Below are 23,857 nucleotides of genomic sequence, written 5' to 3'. Positions count from 1 at the left end.
ACAACAGTTTTTAGTTTCAGACGACTGAAAACCTAGCCGCAGTTGAAATCATTGTATTTATAAGGTAACTAAATAAAACCGCTTTTACCACATAATGTTTTTCAAACAAAAATAGATTTTTTAGATAGTAATAGATTTTCTTAATTCTATATCATATACATATATTTTTTAATATAGCTATAGTAGTCGTAAAGTGCTTTGAGAATTGGATGTAAAAAGCGCTATTATCCATCCCATCCATTCATCCATTTTACCAATCGTCATCCATCATCTATTCCTCCATGAAGACCTGACCGAAGATATAGAAACGTCGCATCGTTTTTGTGCCTCAACCTCTCGGCTTAAAGAAACGCATTTTCCCATCCCATGCATGTTTTTAAATTCCAATCTACATACGAATTCCTTCCAACAGCCAACCTTGATTCCTTCCATTTTATCCATATGCTTTATAATAATAATAATAATAATAATTGACTTTGTTTATAGAGGATAACACTTGACAGTAATTCAACTGATAAACTCGTGGTCCTCTTTTAACGTCTCTAGTTAATTAGGGACGGGACCGCCATTAACGTGATCATCCGAGCCACGTGAAGGTCTAACCATTTGCAGATGTAATTACAAAGGCAGCACCTTCTCCTCAGTTATTTTAAGACCCTGAGTGTTGGTCCGGCCGAGGCTCGAACCACGACCTCCCGCACAACAGACCGACGCTCTTACCAACTGAGCTAACCGAGCTAACCTTTCATACTGGCATCTATTCATCGCATTCCGCTTCAATTCCATCAGATTTTTATTTTCTCATTCCTAACGCATGTTCATTCCGTCTTTACGCAGGGACCTGCTGGCATACTCAGCTGATCTTAGTGCCGACCTGTATCGTCCACACCCACAGAGGTAAGAAGTAACTATGCACTTCCTACGTAATACAACGGAACTCCGAGATTTGAGTTGACAATGTTTTCCCAATTCAGCGTGAAAAACCTCCTGAGGATTCATTTTGTTTTGTTTTTACTCTTCGAAATTCATGAGTATACCAAAGGATACGAAAGCAATAACGATGATATCCCGACGAATTGCAAACCAATAGCTCTTTATTCCCCCAGAGGTTTGTCACGTTCAATTGGGAAAACATTGTCACACCACGAATAAGTTCTAAATATTTTAGTGAAATGTAATGGTAAACACCGCCCTTCCCCAACCCCCTTCACGAAACCCGTTGAATAAAGATCAATACTGGAAATCCGTTTTGACTCTTCCAATAACCAAATATGTTGTTTAGCATACATACGTACAAACAGAAAATACATTTTAAAAATACATTCATTTTCTTCATACCGTAGGATGACAATTGCGTTGATCTTCATTTTTGGTACTACCCCCTGGAGCTGGAACTCACCCAACGGATGTCGAAGTCTTCACTGAGTCACAAGGTAAGCCTTGATACTTTTCCATTCGACCCGCGTTACACTGCGCGACACTCGTAAGGCGCCTGCATCTATTTTGAAACTTCTTGCACATTTTACGAGCTTGTCAGCTAACATTCATACACTGGATACCCACTGTGATAGCAGGAATGTATATTTGACTTTAAAAAATTTGAAATTTCTCTCCTGCATCGTCTTGTACTGGGCACTTTTGTTGTGTATTTTTTGACATTACCCTTCCCCTCCCGACTTCATAGCACATGCTTTCCAAGCTTGATTCGTGGTTCAAATCTTTACTAAAGTTTTTTTAAGGTTTTGTATGTGGGCACCTTCGGGACCTTGCCTGGTTTCCGCTTAACAGAGTTGTTTGTTAAATTTCCGGTTTTTTTATAATGTAAATGCAAGGAAAGATAATTTTTGTATTGAAGAAGTTTTTTAAATGGACATTTATCACGCGGTGTCATATTTTTTCTCTTGAGAATAAAATAAAGTACTTTGTCTAACCACGCTTAGACTCATCTTGAAGCGTTTGAATGCAAGGCCATGCGGGGCATAAGATCAATAAATTGATATTCCATCACTATCACTGTTATGAGTTTGGCTTAGAGTGAAGATTTGCCTTCTTTGAGACTTGGTTATATATTCAATACTTATTTTGTAATTCCTGGTAAAATGAGTTAATTTATGCTGCTCTGTTAATTTCCGCAGGTAGTTGGCATGATGGATAACAGTATTACAGATCTAGACGAAGAAATAAAGGACAGAGAAGAACGTTGCTGGGGAATCGGAAAAGAAAGGAAAACCAAGCCTTCAAAAACGTCTGAAAATGGAAGGAACGTACACTTAAATGTAAACGATTTTTTTTTTAATATGAAACAAAATGTAGAGATAGGAGTTGGAAATAGTAGATGGAAAAAGGAAAATGGAAAATACGTACGGAGAAACAAGAAGCAAAGGAAAAATTAGTAAAAATCGTAGTTAAAACGAATGAAAAGAAAGAGAAAAGCGGTTAAAAAAGAAAGAAATGAAAAAACGATGATATTTGAAAAGATGAAAATAAAAGATAGAATGGCGCAGACTGAATAGGAAAATAAATCTAGAACATAGGAAGAGAGGACAATAAAAAGATGTGAAGAACATAATCAAAAAGAATGAAGAGAAGGAAAAAAAGAATTAAGAAGGTTAAAAGGAAAAATATAACATGCACAAAGCAATTAAAAAAGATAAGAATATATGCAAACATGAAACTTAGAAAATAAATACAGTTTAGTGGTGTTGAAAATGACAAATATAGTTAACTATGACAAAATATTTGATGGTAAAATTGTGAAAATAAAATGAGCTTTGTTACACGATAAAGATATTTTAAAAATATATTACAGACTTTTAGTCATTAATTCATTTCTCTCCTATTTGCCCCAATTCATTACTAACTCTCCCCCCTCCCAATGCAATGCACACACCCAAAGCACCCTTCGTTTCAATACACCTCTCAATTGAAGCACCCCCCAGTACATATACCCAACTGATAACGATCTCCAGATCACTATAAAAATTACCGAGAGCGAGGCTAAAATAAGAAGTAAAAGAGAAGTAATAGAGTACAAACAATATAACCGTGAAACTTTACTAATACTAAATAGCACAATTTCATTCAAATTCCATTGTTTCCTATCGTTTTCTATTTTGTACTATTTAGTAATTAGTGTTTCACGGATTAATTGTTTGCACTCATCACACATTCTTACGAGAAAAATTGGAGTGATTCAATTCTTTTGTATTTTCCTGTCCTGCTCATTTTACAGGGTAATTGTGACAGTGACTGTACAATGATCCATCAACACCTTGACCGTCAACAATGCAAACAAAATAAGACATTAATTTATTAAGTGCTAGATTCTTTGAGGCTTGCTTCTCTTTGTTTCAAGAGAAAAAAGAAATGAAAGGAATTAACGATTCTCGAGAAAACGACGTGACTATAACACGGAACACTGCAAATATTACGCTCAACAACTAAAACTAACAATACATTGTTAAAGTATTAGATTCTTTGGGACTCGCGGCTTTAGCTTCCTTTTCTCTCCATACCAAAAACAAACATTGCACGGGTTTCGATTATGATCACACAAATGTGACGTCATATATTTGATTACTTTGGGCGCTGTTCGTTTTAGTCATCACGTGTTATTCCCTCGGGCAGTTGTTTTAATCAACGTTTGAAAACACCTATTCAAACTGAAATGTTTATGCGCATAACTTATCAACCTAACGGTCTGTGTTGTTTTAAGTTCATGACAAACGATTCCAACAAAGCCAACATTTTACCGGCAACATTTTGCCAACATTTGAGCCAATATTTGAACAAACATTTGAGCCAATATTTGAACAAACATTTGAACCAACATTTGACTCAACATCTAGCTACCGTTTTTAGGAAACATTTTGACCCAACCGTGACAAGAGATCCGCCCAAATGTTGGCTAAAGTTTGGGTTTAATGTTTGGACCGTTGTCATGGATTTTACTCCAAGAAGCGAACTCACAACAGGCGCGCGCAAAGGGAAGAAGCAACAAGATTTAATAAAGCTCATATAGTTTGAAGTGTAATAAAAAAATATTAACGCGGCATGCGTCTTGAAATCCTTGTTTATTCATTGTCTCTGGGCGTACTTTTTTCTTAGTCAGGTGTCTCAATAATAAAGTGATTTTCAACTGTTGTTTTATTTTTCTCGTTTTCTGTTTTGATGGGTGTCCAACAATAAAGAGACAGAGAGAACACATCAGACAATAAAGGTTTAATATTCTTTTATTATAAACTTCTTTATTGAATAAAACACCTTAAATGAAATCAACTCATGCCCACCAAATTATAGTTTTTGTGATAAAAACAATGAAAAACTGACCTAAAAATCACCAAATTTTTGATCACGTGACAAGTCACGTGTCTAATTTGCATATTAACATTTTTTGCCTAAAATAGGCATTTTATCGGGGTTTTATGATTCGTAGAGTCCTAACATAGCCTCTTCTCTTTAATTCCTACATTTTGGGCAAAAAATAATGACCAAAAACCGCTAACTGTTCGTTATTTTTTCGCCAAAAATTTCATTTTTCAGCGGGATCCCTGTGTAAAATGCTAGAACCAGTCCCTGTGTATGTCACCTCTTCATTTGTTGCACGCTGCTGTTCGTTGTGGATGTGTTTCAACGGGTGCAAAACACGATGGTTCTTTTGGCTGAAATTGTACAAGAACAAAAATCGTTATTAGCTCGTGCTTGACCTAACAGAGAGGGAAGTACACGAGAACTATTAAAGGTAAGAGTTATTTCGTTTTTTCCTGCTTTTTTCTTTCGTTTTCTTGTATTTTTGACCAGTTTAAAAGTTTTGAATGTTCGACTCACCGGCTTTGTCCGCCATAACACGTGTTGAATTTGAACCCTGGAAATTCCACTTTTTCTGCAAGAAACAATGAAACCTGTTATAAAAAAACAATCTTAGAAAGTTTTGAACCATTCCCATGTTTAACAATTGGTTATTTTGAGTTTTTTTATATATTTTGAAACATACATGAAATTTGGCTCGTGGTACTTTCCACCTCCCATCCCGGATTAGAACCAAAGAACAACCAAAATCCTAAACAGTATCCTAATAAATTTATCTTATTTTGTTTTGCAGTTATAAAATTATATATTTTATGAAAACTCTCCATAAGACTGTAAGACTGTCTTGTGAGCCTGTACTCAAGATGGCTGTTGATGTATAAACTGACATTCGAGCCTGATAGCCATACTGCACCTCGACTCTAACCAATAATATATCACACCAACCAACAACCAGTATCAATGCTGTAATGATGGTTAACTGCATTAAAACAAAAGCCTTTGATAACAATATGGACTCACCTTGTTAATGTATGAGTATTGCCCTGATTAATTATGATGTGGTAACCTGGTGATGACCCTTTGACCTTCATAAAAATATAGACTCACCTTGTTGCTGTATGAATTTCGAAGTGAATATCAAGAAGATAATTGAACTGGTAACCTGGTGATGACACTGTAGCCTTCACAAGAATATGGACCCACCTTATTGCTGTAGGAGTAATGATGTAAAAATGAAGATGATAATTAAAGTGGTAACCTGGTGATGACACTGTAGCCTTCATAACAGTATGGACCCACCTTGTTGCTGTAGGAGTATTGACCTCAAGCATTGACCTGATTATCAAGGTCTTTAACCCATTATGGTAACCCTGTGGTAGAGGGTTGTTGATCTCAGATGAATCCTTTACAATGTTAAAATACAAAGAACAGATCATTGCTGATTAACAGGTAAATTTTTAATTTTGCTAGAACTGGTACTCAATTATCTAATTCCCTAGGGTTGTAGCTTTGAGTTTGTGTAATAGAACAGAATAAAGAATTTTCATGTTTCCCAGTGAAAGTCCATAGAATTTGTGCTTGTGATGAACATTTGCATTATGGTATCATTTACTATGACTACCAGAATGACCTACACTCTTTCTTTCGTTTAATTAAATATCACCAATATTATTACTATTCTAATGAGGAAATACAAATTGAATGGGAAAAAATGCAAAGCATCTTGGTAGTGGAAGTCATAGCTACAGTATATACATGTATGATAGAGTGATAGCACATACTAGGGCTTTCAATATTTTGCAACTACACATTGAAATTTGTTTTTCATTGCCCCCAATCGAAGTTGATCAGTTGGTACATTTATGTTTTTGACTGCTGGCCATGAAAAACCAATTTCACAACAAGCCACAGGCCTTAATCACCCAAGCAGCCATGTTGAAAAGAACAATAGATTCTACCATGCGTAGCCACAAATTCAAGCGCTTGTGAATTAATTTATGCTGGGGAAACAAAGGTTTTATTCTCATGAGAATAAACATGGCCGCCCTGTGATAAAGGCCCATTGAAATATCTGAGTTTGTTTGACTTCTTTTTAAGCAGATATATGTGGTTTTTTCCCATCAGCTCACCAGACATTAGTCAAGTGTCAGCAAATTGACTCATGATGCTGTAGAGTTCAGCCCAGTCAATGTGAATGCCAAGTAAGTTAAACTATATTTTGTAATTGTAATTATATAGAAAGTACCAAACCTATAGTAGTATAGTAGTATAGTAGGCTAGAGTACAAACATATAAGTGTGTAATATAAATAGTGCTAAATTAGGTTAATCCTATTGTTTTCTATTGTTTAATTAGCACTATTTACTACTAAATAGTGCAAAGTGTTACACACTTTTAGTATTCATACTCCATAGCTGAGTTCAGTAAGTGTACAATAAAGTTATGTGTTTAGTACAGACTCAAATATGTGTCTCAAACCGTAAGGGAGGGTACAGTTTGTAATGTAATTATGGTTTCCCTCAGTAAAGTGTATCTATCTATCTAATAGTAATGTAGGCTATAGCAGAGTACAGTAGAGTGAAGTCATTAAACCCCTGAAATAGATATTCGATTAATACACTTTAGTAGCCCCTATTTCCATTGTTCTCTTTTGTGTCTATTTGACTATTACACGTTGACTAGTATTTTTTATTTCACGGGTTAAATGCCTTCCCTCTATTTACACTAAAGTTCTGTGTTCAGTACAGTGACTAAAATACATGTATGTGTATCAAACCTATAGAAGAATAGTATGGTATAGCGGAGTACATTCATTTCAGTTGTATGTTAAGTATGATGACTTAAATTATTTAGCAATTAGTCCTCAAGCATGAATGAGCTATGAGTCATAGGCCATTCTGCCTCAAGTACTCCTTATTTTAGTCAAATCCAACAAGGCGGACAAATATATAGATGCAAAGGATTATGGTTAAAACTAATTTTTTGTTTTTCAAAGACTGCACTTTTTAACTTAAAGCCTACTAGTAGCTCATCCAATTAGAACATAGCATTGATGATAGACCAGTAGATGGATTAACTAAAGTAGTATAGTAAGGCACAGCAGAGCACTGTCCTTTACATTTAAGTCCTATGCTTAGTAAGTTTTTTAAACATGTATCTGCCTTTTTCATCAGCTTACCTGATATTAGAGCAAGTGTCAGTCAATTGCCTCATGAAGCTGTCAAGTTTTGGTTGAGTCTGCTTGCAAGGACAGTCAAGTAAGTTGAGCTATGTGATGTCTTTCAATTATGTCAAATGTTTAACATAGGTGAACAAGTGCCATGCCATGCAATATCTAATGCATCACCCATGGCTTTTAGCACTTTGTATTTTAGTGAAATAATCTTTATGTAATTATTATGTCCCTAAACAAATAGCATTTTCCCTTTTTACAGGTGGCTTACTGTTACAGTCAGGTGTCAATATTGATTGTCTTGTGATGATTTCAACCTCTTTTGGGCCAATCCTACACATGCCAGACAAGTAAGTTAAACTAATACAATGAGTACGATGTAGAGTGCATATCATAATTAAGTGAAAAACTTTGTAAGATATTGCACAAGTTTGAACAAATTAGTTCAGTAGACGTCAGTTGACTGTTGACTGACCTACAAAACTTTGCACTCATTTGTAACATTTTGTTAGTTAACATTTTCTGAAAGAGTACAAACACTAAAAGTGTGCAACACTTTGCACTATTTAGCAGTAAATAGTAATCATTAAACAATATAAAACAATAGGATTAGCATTATTTAGCAGTATTTAGTGGTATTTATGTTGCACACTTATAGTGTTTGTACTCTATATGGTATGTACTCTAAGCAGTTTCTCTATTTCCCTTGGTCACTATTTGTGGTTTTTCTGTGGTTAATTTAGCTGAGTGAAGATTGGTAACTAGCCTTAAGTCCCCAGGGGAGGGGGCTAGAAAGTAAAATTAATGATAAACGCAAACTACAGGGCCTTTTTGTTTATACCTTTGGCCATAATACTCATTTGGTCAACTAAAGATATCAAGAGTGCACAAGAAAAAATAGAGATTGGAGACAGCTTAGAAGAGTACATTGCTTACTTCTTTTATGTTTGGGTAAGTTGCAAATACAAGACAAACTTTTGACCATCTTGCTCTATTTTTCCACAGTTACACCCAATCTGTCATATTCTGTTATACCAACCTGTTGTGCTGCAAAGCCTTGTCAGATAATGCAGCACCATCAAGGTCCAGTCAATCAGTACAGAAGACAGTAATCATCCACCATGGATAAGGATATCATGCTATCAGATTGAGTAACATAGCTTGAAACCTAGATTGAAACCTAGAATTATCCAGAAATTTCACCAATCCAGATATAGATTTTAAAGAAAAAAAATTTGAAATATTTAGAGGATTTCAAAAGATATAGCATTTCAGAGAATTTTTTTTTTAAATTAGATTTTCAAACTTCATTTTACATAAAAGTCTAGGATATCAAAAAAAAAAAAAAAAAAAAAAGGAAAGTAAAGAAAGAATAGGTATTACCTAGGCCTGGGATAAAAGAATATATCTAGCATAACATAAGATCAAAAGAAAAAAAGTCTTTCTCAAAAGCAGTTCATGTGAACTATATAGCTTCATGCCTAGGCCTAGGAATTACTAAATACTGAAAATATTTCTTTGGCTAGAGGACTGGTAAGATGCAGGACTCAAAATAGCAAAAACATTTGTCAGGAGAAGTAAATTTTGGCAGTTGGTTTTCTCCTATTTTATTTTCTAAATTTATATATAAATTATCTTCATCAGTAAAATTTGGCTTCTATATTGTCCCATTTTTTGAGTCCTGCAGTCAACTTTATTTCACAAGTACTTTTGTAGGAATGTTTTGTTCATGGTTTACAATCAAAACCATGCATCTTGATTCCAAACTCTTTTCAGCACACTGCATTGACAGAAGGATTTTTTAAAATGTATTAATCAAAAAATACTCTCAGTTCCAACTTTTAAAAAGAATAATTAATAGAAAATATTTAATATTTATTTCATAGGGAAAATATCATTAGCAATTTATTCAGTTACTTTAAAATGAAGTCATTCAGACTTCAAATACTCTAAAATTTAATGCTGTCATTACATATTACATAATCAGTTGACTTCATAACAAGTTTTTTGGTCACCAGTTCTCTAGCCTTGGATATTAGATATAGGAGAGTGTTTTACTAAAAAGCATTCAAAGCGTGTTACTTCCAAATCATCTAATTATCAATACTATATTATTTAAAACAGAACAAACTTTTGCAGTTAGTCAAGGGTTCTCAGTAAAAACAAACATTAAAACCAGACTCATTTCAGTTTTGTTCGATTTTAATAAACTTGTTAACTAACATTGGCTGTTAGTTTAATATATTGGTTCAACAGCTACTGAGAACCCTTCACTAGTCGGAAACACTCTCCTGTATCTAATAATTATCATCATTTATTATTTGTATACCAGAAAAATGAAATACACTTGATACCTCCCACGAGGTCCTACCAGCACCTAACAGAAGCTGCCCCACCAGGCCAGGAAACCATAAAAGGCAGTACAACATTGCTGATTCTCGGCAGAGTCTAACCTTGAGGCCATGATCAGATGACTGCTCTGGTGGTGAAGGTTGTCGGTAAGGATACCAGGCAATGGCTCCTTGCAGATTTCATGGGAGTGCGCTGATGGATGTATGCCAGCCAATGTGCAGGTTAGTGCAATTAGGAGCAAAGATAATCATATCGTGCTATTCATGGGTGTGTACAACAGTGATAACTTTGAGCTGGTGTGCTCAATAGACTTGCATAAGACACCATTCAGACTTTTATACAAGTAGATTATCAAGCTGGGAACACTAGAAGTTAAATCATTTCTAGGTGACCTAATCTTGCGTGAATGATGTTCGGCTAGACTGATACACAAGGTTCTATCATAGGATTGTAATTTAATAAGGTTTTTCACCAGCAAAAACAAGACCTCAGTTTCTGTAAAAAAATATTATCAAAAAAGTTATTACCAGATAATATTAAAACAATCTTAAAATATTCTTGAATATAAGATAAAAGTGAAAACAAGCAAAGAAAATGAAATGCTGAACATTACAATTCTTGATGTCTTTACAAGCAAAAGTCATTGACTGTAAAGAAGATCTTAAAAAAGTGTCATGAAATTTTTTTCTAAATATCAAAAATTTAACCTACGAAAAAAACGGCAAAATATTAAAGCAATTTTTAAACACAGAAACAAAATCAAAAATAAACTGCATATTTTAAGAAACTGAGGTCTTGATTAAACATTCATGGAGGACTATTACAAAATTGATTGAACAAAGCCAATTAACTAGTAATTAGTATAATTGAAATATTGACCCCAAAAAGCAAGTGACCTAATTGACAGCAAATTGTTTGAATCATTTGAAAATCTTTTGTGCAAAAATTAATTATAAAACGTGCAGTATCATTGATTAAGATATGTTAATTCAAAGACAAAGTGCTTTTGCCAATTCCATGTCAACATAAGACACCTTGGGGAAAATGTCTCTAGCTCAAAACATTTAACATTTGGAATTTTGTCTTTATTGATCTGAATAAAAGCTGCAAAAGGTTTTGTGTTTACGATAAAAGTCTTGTACAATTTGACTCTTATTGATATTATATATTATACATTTAGACCAGAATAATTCAGCTGTGCAAAATCCTGAATAGACAAAAGTGCATACAATGAAATTAAAACCCAAAAAGGTTATGTAATATGGAAAAAAAATTAATAGAGAGGACAAGGTGAGCCATAGAAAAATGGCATTGAAACCACCATACCTCACAACCAAGAAAGAAAATCTCTTGATGAATTGAAACTATCATTACAAGTAAAACCAAGAGTTGTTTTACAATGCCCAAAGCACTTGTATATGCACAAGCTGTCCAAAATTTTCAAACTATATTGAACCAGATGAAGAGTCAAATTTAAAGTTATTTTGAATCAAACCTTCGCAAAAATTAGATCTTATTTTGAGCTCCAATTTGATGAAATCATGATACATGTTGTTGAAAGTCATTACAACTAAAGTCACTTGCAATCATTTTGTATTGGTTTATTACGGCTTATTATGGTTTATTACTTCTGCCAAGAAGTTTTTGCTGGTGAAACAACTGAATCTTAGGTTAAATACAAGAAAGAGATAAAAAGTAAGATCAGATAAGGTTAAACTAAGGATTGAACTAAGGCTCTCCCTTATGGCAAGCCATACCATTCAAAAGCGATTGAGTTTGCAACTGCCTGTTGAGAAATCGACTGATGATTGAGAATGACGGATTGCTAGGATTAAGAAAGAAGACTGATGATTGAGAATCACGATTGATGATTGAGAGTCACGATTGAGGAACGAGAATCACGACCGAGGAACGAGAATTACGACTGAGGAACGAGAATTACGACTGAGGAACGAGAATTACGACTGAGGAACGAGAATCACGTGATCTTACCTTGGAGATCTGGGTACGAGAATTTTTCCCGCCAAAAGGCTAGTTTACTCTGCGCATGCGCCATATGGAAATAGCCTTCCAAGACTACAATACAATGCAATACAATTTTTTATTTGCTCATACAAGAAAATTTACATGAAATGTGAAAAACAACTATAGAAAACAACTAAGAAAATAAAGAATAGATAATTGTCAAAAGAACATAATTCAGAGCCTGGGGTCTAAATTAACCATAAGGTTTTCGAGTTAGACCCCAGCAAATTAAAATTTAACATTGGAGTAAACTGAAGAAGAACCAAGTACATAAAAAATAATTACAATTTAACTGAACAATAAAACTGTTAATTCACAATTAGAGTAATGACATGTATGGTATATATTAACATATATGAAGAAAGAAAAGAACTAAATTTTTATCTGTAATTGGTCGGCAAGTAAATAACTTTTTAATTTTTTCGCAAACGAAAATACATTAACATTTTTTAAGTGGCTTGGAATTTGTTCCCAGAGTTCAATCGCCATATTAGCCGTCATTTGCTTGCCTATATTGGTACGCACTTGTGATTTATGCAAGTTTTGCTTTGCTGCGTACCTGGTATTGTAAGGATGGATATCTTTTGCATATTTGAAAAAAGAGGAAAGTGTCTCTGGGAGCTTACCTTTGTGCCATAAATGAGTAAATTTTAAAGCATGAAGACGATAAATATTATTTACTGTGAGAAGCTCCAAGAGATTTAGCAAGGGAAGAGCGCTTTCGGTGTTTTCGCCAAAAGATACAGCAAAGAACATTATTCTTACAACTATATTCTGTTTGACTTGCACTTTCTTAATGTGCGTTTTATAAGCGCTTCCCCAGGCCAATATTGCATATGATATGTAGGGATAAACAAGGTTGTAATAAATTTGTTTCAGTTGATGAATGGAGAGATAATGCCGTAATTTTGATATCACTCCAATATTTCGTGAAATTTTTGAGCAGACATAAGAAATATGGTATCTCCATGATATGCAGTCATCAATTATGACTCCTAAATATTTTATGTGGTCTTTTCTTTGTAAATAATTGCTTGAACCATCTCTGTTTTGAAATTTCAGATCAATTACCGCGTCTTTCTTTTTACTTGATTTCACGATCATGAAATTTGTTTTTGTATAATTAATTGATAGTTTATTTGCGTCACACCATGTCTTAACTTTTTGGAGCTCAGAGTTCATTAGTTTTTCAAGTTCCCTTAAGTCATAGTGCGAGGCAAAGACATTCGTGTCATCCGCAAATATTCTAAATTTCAGAGTATCAGAGCAGTTTGGCAAATCATTAATATATAATAAAAACAAGAGAGGTCCAAGAGAGCTACCCTGAGGAATTCCACAATTCATCGTTTGTTTTGAGGATACGTTGTTACCAAAAGCAACATATTGTTGCCTATTTGTTAAATAACTGGTAAACCAATTTAGCGCAATACCTCTGACTCCATATAGTTCTAACTTTTCTACTAGAATTTTGTGATTAACAGTATCAAAGGCCTTTGAAAAATCTAAAAATGCACCACAAGTATACATTTTATTGTCTATTGCTTTCCTTAGGTTGTCCGCTATTTCAGTAATGGCTACTGAAGTTGAGTGGCCTTTTCGAAATCCAAACTGAAACTCGAATAAAAAATTGTGTTTTTCAATGTAATTGATCAACTGTTCGTAGACGAGCTTTTCGAAAATTTGAGTAAAAGCTGATAAAGTTGAAATTGGGCGATAATTAGCTGGATCCATGGCATCTCCTCCTTTGGCGACAGGTGTTACCTTAGAAATTTTAAGAACATCGGGAACAATACCTTGAAGCAGGGATTGATTAAATATTATTGTTAATGCTTCACTAAGGTGGTTGCTCGATATTCTTACGCACTTTTGCGGAACACCAATGCATGATTTGTTCAATTTCAGGTTTAGAATTTTATCGTGTACCTCATTTGAAAGTATCCCACGAAACATGAAGCTACTTGGATTCGATGTTTTTATGTATTGGCTTGGATTGACATCAACTTCCGGTATTTTCCCAGCAAGATCTTGGCCAACATTTATAAAATATGAATTTAACTGATGACAAATGCTAGCTTTATCAGTATGACATTTATTGTTATGAATGATCTTTTCGATACTTGTTACTGACGATGCTTTTTTCCTTTCGATAATCATACCAATGAGCTTCCATGTAGTTTTTAAGTTTTCTTTGTTTAAATCAAACTGTGCTCTAAAGTAATTTGTTTTAGCAGCTTCTTTGATTTTATTTAATCTATTGTTATACGTTTTATAATACTTAATTGTTTCCGGGTCATTACTTAAGAAGTGTGTTTTAAAGAGCTTTTGTTTTTTCTTAATTGAGTTAAGTACAGCAGCGGTAATCCATGGTCTTTTCAATTGTCTTCTTTTTTGCTTAGTTACCTTCCGTATTGGAGCGTGACAATCAGATATCTTCTGAAGCGTTTCAACAAGTCTATTCATACTTTCGTTAACATCATTTGTAATAAGGCTTTTAAAGTCAACATTTTTTATGTCTTTCAAGAAAGCATCATTATCAAAGACTAAAATGGCTGCTGATAATGGTAAGAAGATTGTGGAGGAAATTTTAGGAAAAGCTTCAGAACTTTCTTCCTTACTTGGAGGAAACCAAAGTTCAAGTACTAGTACTACACAGCAGAGTACACATAGAGAACCTCCAAGATTTCAGAGACGGTTATTTAGTGGAAACTCGTCACGTCAATCAGGTCGAGGAAAGTTTTACAGAGGGCCCGCTAAAAAGGCAATATCAGGACCATTTATGAGAGATATTATTCTCCTTCCATGTCCAGATGTGTCTAGCGTACCAAGGCAAAGTAAGAGAGTATGGCTAATGGAAAACGGCTATGTTATTTCAGCATTCAAACTGATGAAAGAATGGGCAGAATGTGAAGTTGAAATGAATTTGAGGGAGGCATTCGACAGCAAGCTTCCAAGAGATGTAGACATCCAAATATATATGCCTGTTCACAGTTCATTAGTAAAGCCACCAGTTGCAGCAGGGCAGACTTTGAACGGCATAATGGTTCATAAGATCTTCAAAGAAAAGCCTATTTACATTTTGCCAAATGAGGTATTGTGTGATGAAAGTCCATTTGTTGGTGAATCTTTAAAGAAGGTCCTTAAGGTAAGATAAACTTTATTTTTTCAATCTATGCCCCCCCCCCCTCCCCCCTCCACGACCTTGAAACACGATCATCTAATGGACACTTGTTGTTCATGTTGATATATTTAATAGATAGACATAGATGATCTTGGTGATGATGATGAGGAAGAGTTACAGCAAATGATTGAGTTTGCTGATAGCGCAAGTGTTCAACAGTCTATAACTGAGGCAGCCCAAAGTACCAATGGTCTATCTGCACCTCAACCCACTGTGCTAACATCTTCTATAAGTACATCTTCTATCAGTGTAGTGGACCCACCATCCTCTAGCAGCAGAAGCAGTGAACAGCCCAATGAAAGCACAAGTAACCAATTTATGAATTGTTAGATCCATTTCGTTTTATTATTTTATTCCTATGGCCCTCTGTACCCTAATTTTGTCATTCTCTTTTCGTTTTACAGAGGCCAACATTAGCAATCCCCACATGAACTGCTCGGCTACACCCAGAGTGATTTGTGAGAAATGTAGCTGTACATTCCCTTTGGAGGAACAATGCATACGTTGCATACAGAATGAGGAGTTTGAAATGTCATTGGCTAAAGATGCATCCCCACCCTCAGTTCCAGAAGAAGAAGTCTATGCTGAGCCTGATGTTGCGCAATTGAGGAATTTTCGCCTTGCTCACCTAATGGGTGTTGAGAATACTTCAGCTGTCCAGGAGCATACAAATCACCCTGGATATGAAATCCTGAGTGATCCACCAGAAGTGCAGGAACCAGCACCACAGGTCCTGAAAATTCATCGTATCAGTATAAAAGCAGATCTTATCAAGGAATTTAAAGATCCAGGCATTTTGCATAGAGAGATAGAATTTAAAATTATTAATGAAAGGGGTGATCTTGAAGCAGGGATTGGTGTTGGTATTGCTCGTGAAGTTTACACACTATTCTGGAATGAATTTTCCATTAGTATGACAATAGGTGAACGGGAAAGGGTACCATTCATCAGGCATGACCACTTCATTGAAGAATGGGAGGCAATAGGTCGCATTTTAGTGAAAGGGTATAACTCTGTGTCCTATTTTCCTACATTCTTTTCCAAAGCATTTATTTGCTTTTGCCTATTTGGCACAGAGGTTACTGATGATTTATTTATTGGTTCCTTCAAGCGTTATTTATCACAACTAGAAGAGGATCTGGTTGAAAGTGTCCTCAGGAATAATGACCTCCCTGGTGAAGAGGAAGAATTTCAAGATTTCCTAGAAAGGTTTAATTGCAGGTCCCACGTCGAAAAAGAAAATGTCATCAGAGTTATCCTTGAAATCGCAAGGCAGGAGCTTGTCCAAAAGCCCCACCTTATGGTTGCAGCATGGCAGCCAATTCTGCAGCAAGGATTGAAGCCATACAAGCAGTTTCAATCAATAGCAGCAGTTAGAACTTTATGAAGCACTTAATCCTACACCCAAAAAAGTCCTTGACAGCCTGTCATGCAACCCAACCACTGATGCAGAGAGAGATGTTTTCAAGTTCTTACTTCGTTTTATTAGAGGTCTCGACACTACTAAGTTGGTACAGTTCCTGAGATTCACCACAGCAATGGATGTAATGGGGGGACACAAGCTACAGGTAGCATTTGTTAAGACAGAGGGTTTTAGTTCCAGACCAGTGGCACATACATGCACTCCATTACTAGAGCTTCCATCAACATACAATAATTTTGTGGAACTCAGAGAGGAATTTACTAACATCCTCAACCGAAACAACTGGGAGATAGACATTATGTAGACTGCCATTAGCTTTAAACAATAATTAGTTTTCAAAGTATTATTACTGCTTTTTGTTTCTAAAAACCTTGATGTTTTCATCTCCCTCAGGAAACTCTTTTCATAGACCATTTCAGGGTGAGCACTACTCAGTGTAATGTTGTTGCTTCTATATATATATATATTTTTTAAAGTAAGCTTTAGTAATATAGGAAATTACCACTTTATTATCAAAGAATCAATAAGAAATACCATTTTAATGTCCTCAAAGTGGCCTATTAAACATCATCATGTTCTTTTTCACTATAGTTTCTTAATAACAAAGGTGGTATTTCCTTTTTAGAGACCGTATATTTTTTTCTCAGGAAGGCGATATTTGGATTTTCAGCAGAAAAAAGCTGACCACCCCCTCTTCATTGTCAACTTTTTACTTGTTTTGATGCTTTTCATTTTGTAAGTACTGTGTGACATGAATTTTTGTGTACCCTGCTGTATTTAATTTTTTGCTGACTCCATCAAATCCTGCCCTTCTAAAGTAAAAAAATAAACAGTTTGATACCAAATCCTTTAGCACAAAATGTTGGGTTCCTTTCAGTTGGCCATGCGACTCCATTAATTATGTTGCATTTAAAATTAATTGACTGTTGAGAAGTTATAGAAGTTATGTTGACAGTTTATACCTGTTAATAACAATAATAGTTATAGCTTTTTTTAAGGGATATGTTTAGAATAAGGCAAACCCTTGTCAGTGTTGTTCACTGCATGTCATTTCTAATGCCTTTTATAGGTTTGTTCAATAGTGGAAAGGGTACCTGCTGTAGTTCAATATAAAAGTATGTGTAAAGGGTTGACATTTTAGTAAAAAGAACAGACACTAAGAATCATTGGTAACATGCACAGTATGTGAAGCAATATTACAACACTGCTTGTACTATACTTTTAGCATATATATCCATTGTTGCTTTCAATTTTGAAACAAATTATATCAGTATGACTTTTTGTTCCAGATTAGCAAACCTATGAACAAATATAAACTTCATAGGTAAAATAGTATGTGAAAGCAGAGCAGAATTTTAACACTGCTTATACCTAGATGATTGGACTACAGGTAATGTTCTTTCACTTGTTAAAAATTGTTTGACATGTTAAATAAAACAAAGTGATGTCAGTATATAACATTGTCTTTCATTAATTAATTTGATATTGTTTTGAGAAAATCACAAACTTTGACAAACATGTCTATTCCTGAATTACCATCATCCATCAAAGGGTCTGGAACAAGGTTTTGCAATAAGGTCATTTCTTGAACTGTGAGTTGCGTTTCATTGTCAGGAACTACAACACTGTCATCAAGGTTCATCCCAGATAACCCTGAATCAAAATCAATTCCATACAACTCAGGTGTACATTCCTGTAAACATTCAGGGTTATTCATCATACCTGTCTGCCACAAGGCCATTGGCGAGTGGAAGTTTTCAGTGCGTAATCCATGGTAGTTCCACTGACACACAAATTGGTGCAGTGAGCGCTGTATTCTAGGAAGATAGATGTAATGCAGGGCAGAAAGATCTTGCTCACTGTTGGAATCCAGCAGGTTCAGCTCTTCGAGGAAGCAAAACAGGTCTTTGTAATACCTTATGACCACTCTGTTCATTTCTCTCCAAAGTCTTTCTATCCGAACATTATGCACACTCCTGCCTGCAATGAAACTTCCTCTGTTTTCACCCCTGTTATGAACCATGTATCGTGCAACATCCACATTCTCCCCTCCATGATCCCCTCTAACTCGAAGAGGCAGTCCAAAATCTCTTACACCCTGAATAAAGAAATCAAGTACTGTGGATGCCAAATTATTGGTAGCACATTTTAGATAAATAACTGTCCTACTGTATCCATCTATACAACCATGGATAACAAATCTCCAAGCAATGATCTTATGATTACCATCAATGTGCCACAAGTGATTAGGGGCCTCAACATTGTAACGGCGCCTTTGGATTACAGTGCTTCTTCTCAGTGCTCTACTAATAGGATCAGCCTGTCGCAATATAGCTCTTATTCTGCATCTTTGAACAAAAACACCTTTAGATCGTAGAGCGCCACTAATATACGATTCTCCTGCATAAGGGGTCTGCCGAAGTATGTCTGTTACTGTTGACATCAACTCTTCGTTAGAAATATCTGCATAGCTTTCTTGCAATCCATAACATTGTCTTCGACGATAAAGAGTGCTCTCGCTTATACCAAGGCAAACAGATATTTCTTTCCAGTTCATTCCAGTTTCTCTAAAGTTTTCAATCATCTCCTTACTGATGTCGTACATAGGTCTTCCGCCACTACTGCTCAATGTATTGGGCACCACAGATTTTACCTTTCTTTCACAATGCTGCCTCTGTTCTTTTTCCTTGTCTTTTTCTTTTATGAGCTCCTCAAGCACCCCAAGAAGGTTTTGAAATAACATAAAAAGGTCGTTTTCTTGGTCCACATTGTTTTCGCGTAAAGTAACAAAAATGGCCAAGACGATCTGGAAATGCCCCTCTAAATTATGCTCTATGTATTCAATTGGGATGCTGCCTCGGTTACTAAGACATTCCTGGACCTTTTCAATGCAGCGAATCAAAGAATAAAAGAATTCCTCTAATTCTTCTTGGACACCAGCATTAGACGCCATGTTTGTTGTTTTGGCCTTTTCCTTTTGGCGGGAAAAATTCTCGTACCCAGATCTCCAAGGTAAGATCACGTGATTCTCGTTCCTCAGTCGTAATTCTCGTTCCTCAGTCGTAATTCTCGTTCCTCGGTCGTGATTCTCGTTCCTCAATCGTGACTCTCAATCATCAATCGTGATTCTCAATCATCAGTCTTCTTTCTTAATCCTAGCAATCCGTCATTCTCAATCATCAGTCGATTTCTCAACAGGCAGTTGCAAACTCAATCACTTTTGAATGGTATGGCTTGCCATACTCCCTTTCCCTTAAATATTAAAGAGATAGGAATAAACTTTCAGAATTTTGAAAAAGATTCGAACAACTAATCTAAACAAACAACTTACTGGTATTAAACTACAGCTGAGTTTTTTCTTCATTAAATTGATTACAGTAGATTTTGTATGAATGACGACATGTTCCATGTTGTAATATTTAAATTGCTCTCATTATCGGCATGAATTTCATCCACTGTGCCATACAAAATCTACTTGCATCAGCTGCCAACTCTTTTAAAAAAGTGTATTCTTTTCCCCTCACTCATTATTTAATAAGGCTGTTTGCATTATTGCATCATGTACTACAATCACCAAAATGTTATTCAGTTACTCATGGAAATAAGATAGAAAATTTGGGAAGTATTTTGGTAGCTGAAAATGATGGTGTAATGCAAACGGTCCATTTTAATAATTATGATAATTGAATACAATCGGCATTTGGATCCCTAGGGACACATAAATTAAACAAAACAAATCGGTAAATCAGATGCCCAGTCCCTAAGCAGTCTCTGAATTGATTAATACTGAAATACATTATAGAACCAGTCCCTAAGACTCTGTTAATACTTGTAATTGAATAAATTATAGACCCAGTCCCTTAGCAGATTGAATACATTAATACTTAATTGAATAAAATTAATTGTAGACCCAGACATTTAGCAGACTCTAAATACATTATAGACCCAGTCCTTTAGCTGACTCTGAATATATTATTATTAATTGAATGCAATATAGGCCTTAGTCCTCTAGGGAAACATAAATAGATTGTTCATGGTAAAAAGAGTCCATGTTAGGTTTTTATATTCAATTACATGGTGGTAGTTTCCTTTTCGGGATAGACCAGCTCATTTTTCACAAGTTAGTAACCTAGAAACTTTGTTATTTTAGTCTTCGCAAACCAGTCTTGATAATCACATACACTTTATGGAAGTCTGAATACCACCTTGAGTCTATTGATCACATCACTCTAAGATATACATCACTGTTGTACTGTAAAACCTATGGGTAGTGGGAAATGGTTATCTTATAAGTCTCCTACTTGCACTAATCTTCACAGTATAAGGGCTGGCTTGCCATCAAGGTACTCTCATGAGTCTGTAGGGGGTCAAAAGTCTGATATCCTTATCGACAGTGTTCACCATCAGAGCAGCCACCTGGTTGTGGTTTCATAACATGGCTCTTGTCGGGACAGTAAGTACTGCCTGGTCCTGGTCTACCGGGGTAGTGAGACTTGGTGCTAGTAAGGACCTTGGGGAGGTATATTTTTTGTAAGTCCAAAAAGGGCGTGGAGAGGGTAAAGATGGAATTCATTAAAAAACACAGAAAAATCCAAAATATCCAACTATATTTTTTATGCAACTTAATTAATAAAGATATATATATAAGCAAAACAAAGACGAGTCAAATTGTAAAGACTCAAACTCCAATCTTACTCACCAAAATCTTCAAGTTCCTTCTTCTCTCTCTGTAACAAATTTTTCAACAACATTCTAAGTGCCATCCTTCCTCTAAAAAATTATGTCAACGATCCCCATTCCTCCAATAAGAATGATCCCCATACACTCCAGTATCCCCTCCTCCCATACGAGTATTCCCTCCCCCCATACAAGTAACCCCTCCCTCCATTGACATACTCCCCTCCCCCCATACAAGTGTCCCCCCCCCCCATAGACATACTCCCCTCCCCCCATACAAGTATCCCCTCCCCCCATACAAGTGTCCCCCTCCCCTACTTATGTAAGTTAAACCCAGTTGTAATTGACCACCAAAAACCTTATTTTTCAAGAAATATTTTCTTTTCAGTTACAAGGAAGCAGGCTATATTCAATTTGCCATAAATCTGTTTATTTTTGCATTTGATTTGAAGACCATGAAATCATAAATTGGTCAAGATTTGATTGTGTTTATTTCAGAACACCAAAACATAGCGATTTTACTTTGCGTAAAAAATTGCAATAGAAACCTAAGCAAAACACCAATCGCTATTATTGCTTATACTGTCTATTGCAATGAATTTGCTTAAAGAGAAAAATAAACATTTTATTAAATTTAATGTTCAGAAATCCAGTCATTAATTTTTACTTGGCTTTCAAATTGAGTAATTATACTTTCAGAAAATGTATACTTTTTCATTAAGAAAAAATTGCCGGTTATATTTTGCTTTTAATGTATAACCTAATGGAGTCCCATGTCATGTTAGTAATTTTGTATTCCTCTAATGTCAAGGTTTTCTGACCAAATGGGAAACATATGGGAAAATATTCCAGTATAGGCATGGGTCAAAACTCAAAGGAATTCAATAAACATTTCAAGTAAAATCACTCCTTAACTGTTTGGTCAATTACAACTGGGTTTAACTTGATATTTTTTATATAAACAAAAGACAAAGCATGCTTGTGTGTATTTGTAAGCAGTGATACAATCATTTGTTTGAGGCATGCTACAAAAACATTTTCTGATAAATATTGGAATGGGGCACCATAAGTGTGGATTTTACATTCACAATACCCAAAAATAACTACAAATCATGTGAAACCAAAACTTAGGAAGCCCACCTCGATTCCTTTTCTGCAGGGGCAAAACATGTGGTATATCATTTATTTCTTTTTATTCTTCCTCCTGCATGACGTTGTTCCGATATTTACAGTCTTGAGGTTTCTATATATCAACCATACCCATATTTCATCTTTTAGTGCCCGATTTTGCCCAGTTTTTAATTTTGCAAGGATATGATAAAGCAGATGAGCACCATCCTTTTATACAGCTTAATCATACCTTTTAGTTTTTGAGTACCACGCAACAGCAAATCTATATATATTTCAGCTTGATCTCTTCAAACATTTTAATTTTTTATTTATTCCTTGCAATGCAATTCTGCCAATTTATTAAACCTGATTTTCGTTTTTTCCAAAACCACTGGACCTGCTTATAGCATGCCTCAAACAAGTTACACAGGTGGTAATGATGTGCATATGAATAAAACCCTCCCCCTGATTCCAACATTTTATTACTTCAAATTTGTAGAACAGCAGAAATTGTTTTGTTTGCTGGTTTAGGTATTTTAATTATGGACAGCCATCTGATCTTTTTACTCATATAAAATCCCCCGCCCCCCCCCCCCCCCCCCCCACAAGTTCTATGTTAATGATTTCAGTTGTCTTATCATTAGTTCTATTATAGAAGTCACGTTTCTTTTTACATCTTTTAATTATCTATCTAACTAGTCACTGCATGTTGCAAGTGAAGTGCTGTGAGTAGGCGTGATATCTGGGTATTTATGAGAGCTACATATTGTTTTTTTATTGCCAGTCTCTACATGTGATTTTTTTCTTATAATGATGGTAGCTGACCACAATAACAACAACAAAATATAGCTGTCGCTAACTTGAATAAAAATAATGAGGAAAACAATTACGATAAAAAAAGAAAGTTGCACTATATTTTTTTATAAATATAAAACTCACAAATAGATAGCTTAGCAATAGGAAGGTAAATGCAACTAGGTTATTCTATTGCATGATTCTACATGTGATTTTTTTCTTATAGTGTAGCTGAACAGAATACTACTGACAAAATATAGCTGTCGCTAACTGCAATAAAAAATAAACAATTATGAATGTAACCAGGTTCACTCGGGAATGTTTTATTTTTGATAAAACGAAGATAATTAAATACAAAATACAGTATAATAAGGGCGGCAAAGTACAGTGTTAGCTAGAAAACAAAGAACAAATACAATAACTTAATTCATGTACTTGAACTAATGAGAACAGTTTATGTGCTTGAGTAACTACTATTGTGGAAATATGAATTGAAATACAAAAGCACTAATTGGTTCTAAAACTAATTACTGGTACAAAATGTTCTCTAAACATGATTGTAAATTGAATAATGATCAACAATAAATGACTTGCCTTAACAGAGGAATACTAATTGGAAATATACCGGGCAACTATGAAATTTAACAATGTCATTGAACTGGTAAACAGATCGTTAAAACTTCGACTAAAACAGTTCATCTAAAGACAATAATTTGTGACCCTGGCGGTACTGAACAATGCAAAAGTATATATACATAACCTTAACCTGTTGCTAACTGATTATGTATGTATAAAAGAAGCAATAAAATCTTACCAG

The 23,857-nt window shown here is 35.0% G+C and overlaps 3 long non-coding RNA genes and 1 pseudogene across 8 annotated transcripts in view; 3 read left to right on the top strand and 1 right to left on the bottom strand.

Moving 5' to 3' along the window:
- The first annotated feature begins 835 nt into the window (after positions 1 to 835).
- On the top strand, positions 836 to 2,705 carry LOC116304601 (uncharacterized). Its single transcript, XR_004198069.2, has 3 exons — positions 836 to 897; positions 1,344 to 1,433; positions 2,136 to 2,705. It is a non-coding gene; the product is annotated as an uncharacterized LOC116304601 (long non-coding RNA).
- A 1,511-nt stretch (positions 2,706 to 4,216) lies between these two features.
- LOC116306029 (uncharacterized) overlaps positions 4,217 to 23,857 on the bottom strand; it is a 328,067-nt gene continuing 308,426 nt past the window's right edge. For 2 of the 5 annotated variants that reach the window (XR_016120389.1, XR_016120388.1), the window contains exons 5-10: positions 21,158 to 21,185; positions 8,520 to 8,648; positions 7,487 to 7,813; positions 5,608 to 5,711; positions 4,828 to 5,518; positions 4,217 to 4,661 (exon numbers count right to left, since the gene is read on the bottom strand). This is a non-coding gene — a long non-coding RNA (uncharacterized LOC116306029). The remainder of the gene's footprint in view (positions 4,662 to 4,827; positions 5,519 to 5,607; positions 5,712 to 7,486; positions 7,814 to 8,519; positions 8,649 to 21,157; positions 21,186 to 23,857) is intronic. The other 3 variants (XR_016120390.1, XR_016120391.1, XR_016120392.1) reach the window with 3 other exon arrangements.
- On the top strand, positions 6,451 to 7,824 carry LOC116304603 (uncharacterized). The gene is made up of 3 exons (XR_004198074.1): positions 6,451 to 6,509; positions 7,482 to 7,565; positions 7,743 to 7,824. It is a non-coding gene; the product is annotated as an uncharacterized LOC116304603 (long non-coding RNA).
- On the top strand, positions 14,367 to 16,917 carry LOC148909586 (uncharacterized; annotated as a pseudogene). Its single transcript, XR_016120474.1, has 3 exons — positions 14,367 to 14,999; positions 15,111 to 15,342; positions 15,440 to 16,917. The product of XR_016120474.1 is annotated as an uncharacterized LOC148909586 (transcript).

The sequence above is a fragment of the Actinia tenebrosa genome, unplaced genomic scaffold (assembly GCF_029948245.1).
Source record: "Actinia tenebrosa isolate PJP-AT-01 unplaced genomic scaffold, QUT_ActTen_1.0 PGA_scaffold2__45_contigs__length_23673736, whole genome shotgun sequence".
Lineage (NCBI taxonomy): Eukaryota > Metazoa > Cnidaria > Anthozoa > Actiniaria > Actiniidae > Actinia > Actinia tenebrosa.
The sequence above is the reverse complement of the archived record's forward strand: the minus strand, read 5'-3'. Positions and strand labels throughout refer to the sequence as shown.